Source organism: Rhinopithecus bieti, unplaced genomic scaffold, assembly GCF_001698545.2.
Source record: "Rhinopithecus bieti isolate Rb0 unplaced genomic scaffold, ASM169854v2 scaffold_19459, whole genome shotgun sequence".
Taxonomy (NCBI): domain Eukaryota; kingdom Metazoa; phylum Chordata; class Mammalia; order Primates; family Cercopithecidae; genus Rhinopithecus; species Rhinopithecus bieti.
In genome coordinates, this window is record NW_016809864.1 from 991,269 (window position 1) to 999,681 (window position 8,413).

Sequence of the window (8,413 nt, forward strand, 5' to 3'; positions counted from 1 at the left end):
TTTTTTGTAGAGATGGGGGTCTCACTACATTGCCCAGCCTGGTCTCAAACTCCTGGCCTCAAGCGATCCTCCCGTCTTGGCCTCCCAAAGTGCTGGGATTATAGGCATGAGCCCTCCACCCCCACCCCACCACCACCAACCAGCCTATAACAATATTTTAATTACACCAAGAAACTTTCTTCCCTCTTTGGCCAGTGGGAGTAGCAACAAAGTGACAAGATATAGAAAAAGAGGACTGCTTGATTTGTGGGGCTTCTTTCTGCTGTTGAAATGGGAAAGAGATGAATCTAACTCTCAAATGGTCTTCGTTAGTAGAGTATGATGTTCAATGGCAATTTTCCCCCAATCGCCTAAAATCAGGAGTGGGTATGAGAGGACAAAGGCAGCAAAAGTGAAGATAAATAACATTTAGTAAGCACCTTCAATGCTCTTGCACTTTACATAGACTCATTTATTTCATTTCCACAGAAAACCTCTAAGGAAGGCTTCACACCCACATCTTCTAGTGTGGGATCAGAAACGCAAGTGGGCCCTGGTCCTCCTGATGTTCACAACCCTTACCTCTCAGGGACTTCTAAGAGTTACGTACGGGAGAGGCCTGCACACAGAAGGCAGCCAAGAAATTGATGAGAAAGATTCAGGTATTTTTTTAAGCACTAAATGGTTATGGTAATGTATTATTTTGGAGGGAAGTGTAGGGGGAGGCAAGGGGAAAAAAAGTTTTTTGTGTAACATCAAGTATAAAGTGAAATTTAGGGTTTCTCATCATCCTTGGCTTCTTGTAGCCTCCCCAGATATAACTAATATTATCAGATTTTTCCAGAGATAATTCATACATATATCGCATATATATAGATGATATCATATATAACACACACTGATATTAATAAAATATCTAAAATATTTATAATAATATCAACTGTTAACACACAGTGTTACCACACTATGATGTTAATAAAATATTGATATTTATAATATCTAGTGTTAACACAAAGTGATATTAGTAAACTAACACATCTACAAATTCTAGTGTTAACACACTGTGATACTAATAAAATATCTATATTTATAAAATCTAGTGCTAACACATGGTGTTAACACACAATGATATTAATAAAATCTCTGTATTTATAATATCTAGTGTTAACACATGATGATATTAACAAACTATGATATTTATAATATCTGATGTTTACAGTGTTAAAACACTATGATATTAAGAAAATATCTTGGCTGGGCACGGTGGCTCAAGCCTGTAATCCTAGCATTTTGGGAGGCCAAGACAGGCAGATCACGAGGTCAGGAAATCGAGACCATCCTGGCTAACACGGTGAAATCCCGTCTCTACCAAAAAAATACAAAAAACTAGCCAGGCGAGGTGGCGGGCGCCTGTAGTCCCAGCTACTTGGGAGGCTGAGGCAGGAGAATGGCCTAAACTTGGGAGGCGGAGCTTGCAGTGAGTGGAGATCCGGCCACTGCACCCTAGCCTGGGCGACAGAGAGAGACTCTGATTTATCATATCCAGTCATAACACACTATGGTATTAAGAAAATATGTGTGATATTTACATGACCTTATGTTAACATACAGTGTAAACACACTATAATATTCATAAAATATCTGTGATAAATATAATATCTAGTGTTAACACACAGGGTTAATACATTATGATACTAATAAAATATCTATGATATTTATAATATCTAAAGTTAGCACACTGTGTTAACACACTATGATATTCATAAAATATCTGTGCTATTTATAACTAGTGTAAACACACAATGATATTAATAAAATATCTATGATATTTATAATATCTAGTGTTACCACACAGTGTTAACACACTATAATATTTAAAAATCTATGATATTTAAAATATCTAGTGTTAAAACACACTAAGATATTAATAAAATACCTATCATATTTATAGTAGTTAGGGTTAATACACACTGTTAGCACACTATGATATTAATAAAATATCCATGAGATTTATAATATATAGTTTTAACACACAAGGTTAACACACTATGCTATTAATATAATATCTATGACATTTATAATATTTAGTGTTAACACAGTATGATATTAATAAAATATGTGATATTTATATCATCAAGTATTAACACACTATGACATTAATAAAATTTCCATGATATTTATAATATCTAGTGTTAACACACTATGATATTAATAAAATACCCAGTATTAACACACTATGGTATTAATAAAATATCCATGATATTTATCCTATCTATGATATTCATAATATCTAATGTTATCACAGGGTGCTAACACACTATGCCATTAAGAAAGTATCCATGATATTTATAATATCTAGTGTTAACACACTAGGATATTAATGAAATGCTCATAATATCTCACCCCCTGTGACATTAGGAGTAATATCTCCCTAGGATATTATGAATAATGTTACAGGGTGCCCACACGTGATGTACACCTCTGTGACAGTAGAAGTAATGTCTCCCTTGGATATTATGAGTAATGTCACAGAGTGTCCACACATGGTGTATACCTCCTGTGACATTAGGAGTAATACCTCACTAGGATATTACAAATAATAGCACAGGGTGTACACACGGTGTAAACCCCCTTTGACATTAGCAGTAATATCTCCCTAGGATATCAGGAATAATATCACAGGGTGTACACATGGTGTACACTTTCTGTGACATTAGGAGTAATATCTCCCTAGAATATTTCAAATAATATCGAAGGGTGTACACACGGTGCACATCCTCTGTGACATCAGGAGTAATATCTCCATAGGATATTATGAATAATATCACAGTGTGTACACTCCCTGTGACATCAGGAGTAATATTTTCCTAGGACATTATGAATAGTATCACAGGGTGTAATCCCCTGTGAAGTAATATCCCCCTATAATATTACGAATGATATCACAGTGTGTACACCTCCTGTGATATTAGGATTAATACCTTTCTAGGATATTATGAATAATATCACAGGGTGTATACTCACCGTGACATTAGAAGTAATATCCCCCAAGATATTAAAAATAATATCACAGAATGTACATCGACTGTGAAATTAGGATTAATATCCCCCTAAAATATTATGAATAATATCACATGGTGTACTCCCACTGTGACGAGAGGAGTAATATTACCCTAGGATATTATGAATACTATCACAAGAAGTACACACGTGGTGTACACCCACTGTGACATTAGAAGTAACATCCCCCTAGGACATGCCGAATAATATCACAAGGTGTACACACATGGTGTACAACCACTGTGACATTAGGAATAACATCCCTTTAGAATATTAGGAATAATACGACAGGCTGTACATCCCCTGTGACATTAGAACTAACATCCCCTTAAGATATTACCAATAACATCACAGGCTTTATACACCCTGTGATGTTAGGAGTAACGTCCCCCTAGGAGATTACAAATAATATCACAGGGTGTACACCCCCTGTGACATTAGGAGTAACATATCCCTAAAATGTTACTGATGGTATCAAAAGGGGGTACACAACCTGTGACATTAGAAATAACATCCTCCTAGGATATTACAAATAATATCACAGGGTGTACACCCACTGTGACAATAGGAGTAATATCTACCTAGGTTAATATGAATAATATCATAATCATAGAGTGTACACCCACTGTGATATTAGGAGTAATATCTAACCTAGGAATATATGAATACCATATCAGCAGGGTGTACCCACATGGCGTACACACCAGCTGTGATAAGTTAAAAGTAATATCTTGTAGGATATTATGAATAATATCACAGGGTGTAGCACCCACTGTGATATTAGGAGTAATACCTCCCTAGGATATTATGTGAAATTAACAGTAACATCTTCCTAGGATATTAGGAATAATATCACAGAGTGTACACCCACTGTGATATTAGGAGTAACCTCTCAGTAGGATATTACAAATAATATCACAGGGTGTACACCCATTGTGATATTAGGAGTAATATCTCGCTAAGATATTACGAATTATATCACAGGGTGGAAATCTACCTAGTTATTAGGAGTAATATCTTCCAAGGAGATTACAGATAATATCATGGAGTGTACAACCACTGTGATATTAGGAGTAATATCTCCCTAGAATATTACTAATAATATCACTGGATGTACACCCACTATGATATAAGAAGTAATATCTCCCTACGATATTATGAACAATATCACAGAGCATACGCCCGCTGTGATATTAGGTGTAATATCTCCATAGGATATTATGAATAATATCAGAGGGTGTAAACACATGGCGTACACACACTGTGATATTAGAAGTAATATCTCCCTAGGATGTTATGACCAGTATCACAGGGTGTACACCCACTGTGATATTAGAAGTAACATCTCCCTAATAAATTATGAATAATATCACAGGGTGTACACCCACTGTGATATTAGGAGTACTATCTCTCTAATATATTATGAATAATATCACATGGTGTATGCCCACTGTCATATTAAGAATAGAATAATATCACCCTAGGATATTACAAATGATATCACAAGTTTTATGCCCACTTTGATATTAGGAGTAGTATCTCCCTAGAATATTATGAACATTATCACAGGGTGTACATCTACTGTGATATTAGGAGTAATATCTCCCTGGGATATTATTAATAATATCACAAGGTGTACACCCACTGTGATATTAAAAGTAATAGCGCCCTAAAATACTACAAATAATATCACAGAGTTTACACCCACTGTGATAGTAGGAGTAATATCTCCTTCGGATATTACAAATCATACAACAGGGTGTACACCCACTGTGATATTAGAAGTAATATATCTGTAGGATATAATGAATATTATCACAGGGTATACACTCTCTGTGATATGAACAGTAATATCTTTCTAGGATATTATGAATAATATCACAGGGCGTTCACCCACTATAGTATTAGGAGTAATATCTCCCTAAAATATTACAAATAATATCACAGTGGTTATACACACATAGTGTACACTCCGCTGTGATATTAAGAGTAATATCTCTGCAGGGATTACTACAAATAATATCCCAGGGTGGGTCCATCCCACTGTGATATTAGAAGTAATATATCCTCAGGATACTACCAAATAATCCCAATATTTCATTACATGGTTACCCCATCTGTGACATTAAAAAGTAATACACCTCCCCAGAAAATTATGAATACTATCTCCAGGCGTATACACATCATGGTGTACACCCACTGTGATATTAGGAGTAATATATTGCCAGGATATTGCTAATACTATTCCAGGGTGTACATACATATGTTCAAAGCACTTGTTGGATATTAGGAGTTATATCTCCCCAAGATATTACAAATGCTATACCAGTGTGTACACACACTATGATATTAAAAGTAGTATCTCCCCAGGATATTACAAAAAATATCCCAGGGTGTACACACATCGTGTACATCCACTGTAATATTAGGAGTAATGTCTCCTCAGGATATTACGATACTATACCAGTGTGTACACACAAGGTGTTACACCAACTGTGATATTATTAAGTAGTATCTCTCCAGGATATATGATTACTATCCCAGGATGTAGACACATGGTGTAACCCACTTGTGGTATTAGGAAGTAATATCACCCCAGATATTACTAATAATATACCAGGGTGTACACACATGGTGTACCTACCCCCCACTTTGAATTAGGAGTAAATGTCTTCCCAGGATATTACAATAATGTCCTAGGGTGTACAGACACGGGTTAACCCACTGTGATATTAGGAGATAATATCTCCCCAGGAATTACAAATAATGCTCCCAGGGTGTACACACGTGGTGCACAACAACTGTTGATATTAGGAGTAACATCTTTCTAGGATATTATGAAAAATGATCCCAGGGTATAAACATCGTGTAAACCAACTGTGTTATCAGGAGGGAAATATCTGGCCATCATATTACAAAATAATGTACACACCATGTGTGATACACCCACTGAGTATTAGGGATAATATCTCCCCAGGATACTACTAATACTATCCTAGGGTGTACACCACATGGTATACACCCACTGTGACACTAAGTTGTAATATTTTCCCAGATATTACCAAGGTACTCTCCCAGGGTGTACCCCACACGGTTTGTACAGCCACTGGGATTATTTTGAGTAATATCTCCCAGGACATTATGAATACTATTAACAGGGTGTAGACACTTGGTGTTCACCCACGTGATATTAGAGTAATCTCATCTCGAGGACATTTCGAGTACTATCCAACATGTGGTGTACACCACATGATATTAGGAGTAATATCTTCCCCAGGATATTATGAAACTAATACGAGGGTGTACAGGGTGTACATACATGATGTACACCCACTGTGATATTAGGAGGAGTATCTCCCCAAAATATTACAGATACTATAACAGGGTGTACACACATGGTGTACAACCACTGTGATATTAGGAGTAATAGCTCCCCGGGATATTAAGAATACTATGCCTGCTGTACACATATAGTGTACACCCACTGTTGATATTAGAAAGAAATAATCACCCAAGAATTACTATGAATACTACTTGGGGGTGTCACACATAGCATAAACCAACTGTGATATTATGAGTAATATATCCCCAGAATTATTGTGACACTATCCCACACACACCTGGTGTATACCCACTGTGATATTAGGAGTAATATCCACTTAGGATATTATGGATACTGTCGCAGGCTGTACACCATGTGTGCGATATTAGGAGTATATTTCCTCAGAATATTATGAATACTATCTCAGGATGTACACACATAGTGCACAACTACTGTGATATCACCAGTAATACCATCCAATGTTATTACGAATGCTATACCAGGCTCTACACATATGATGTACAACTACTGTGATATTAGGAGTAATATCTCTTCAGTTTATTAAAAACACTATCCAAGGGTGTACACCCACCGTGACATTAGAAGTAATAGCTCCCCAGGATATTACAAATACTATATTATCCCAGGGTGTACACACATGGTGTACATTCACTGTGATTTTAGGAGAAATATCGCTCCAGGACATTACAAACACTTCCCGAGGGTATACACACATGGTGTGCACACACTGTGATATTAGGACTAATATCTCCACAGGATGTTATGAATACTATCTCAGGGTTTAAACACACGGTGTACATCCACAGTGACATTAGGAGCAATATCTCCACAGCAGTTTACGAATAATATTCCATTATATTAAAAGTAATATTTCCCCAAAATATTACAAATACTATCCCAGGGTGTGTACACATGGTGTACAGCCAAAGTGATATTAACAGTAATATCTCCCTAGGATATTATGAATACTATCCTAGAGTGTACAACTACTGTGATATCAGGAGTAATACCTCAACAGGATATTATGAATAATATCCCAGGGTGTACACACATGGTGTACACCCACTGTGATATTAAGAGTAATAACTCCAGAAAATATTACAAATACTATCCCACACATCGTGTACACCCACCGTGATATTAGGAGAAATATCTTCTTAGGATATTATGAATACTATCACAGGGTGTACACAATTGATGTACAACCACTGTGATATTTGGAGTAATATCTCCCCAAAATATTAAGAATACAATAATAGGATATATATACATGGTGTACACCCACTGTGATATTAAGGGTAATATCTCCCAGGATGTTATGAATACCATACCAGTGTGTACACACATGGAGTACATGCACTGTGATATTAGGAGTAATATCTCCCCAAGTCACCGCGATATTAGCAGTAATATTTTCCAGGATATTACCAATGCTATCCCAGGGTGTACACACAAGTTGTACACCTGCTGTGATACTATAAGTAGTATCTCTGCATCATATTACAAATTCAATCCCGGGGGTACACACAGGTTGAACACACACTTTGATATTAGGAGTAATATCTTTCAAGGATATTACAAATAGTCCCACGGTGTACAGACATGGTGTATACCCACTGCAATATTACGAATAACATCTCTCAAGAATATTATGAATAATAGCACAGAGTGTACACATACGGTGTACACCCACTGTGATATTAAAAAAAAATCTCCCAAGGATATTACAAATATCTCAGAGTGTACACACATGGTGCATACTTACTTTGATATTTGGTGTAATATCTTTGGAGGATATTATGAATAATATGGTGTACACCCACTGTGATATAAAAGTGATATCTCCAGAGGATATTACAAATAATATCACAAGGTGTACACTCACTGTGATATTAGAAGTAATATATTCCAAAGATATTATGAATAATGTCACAGGATGTACACTCAATGAGACATTAGGAGTAATATCTCCCTAGGATATTACAAATATGATCACAAGGGGTGCGCACACTGTGCTATTAGGAGAAATAC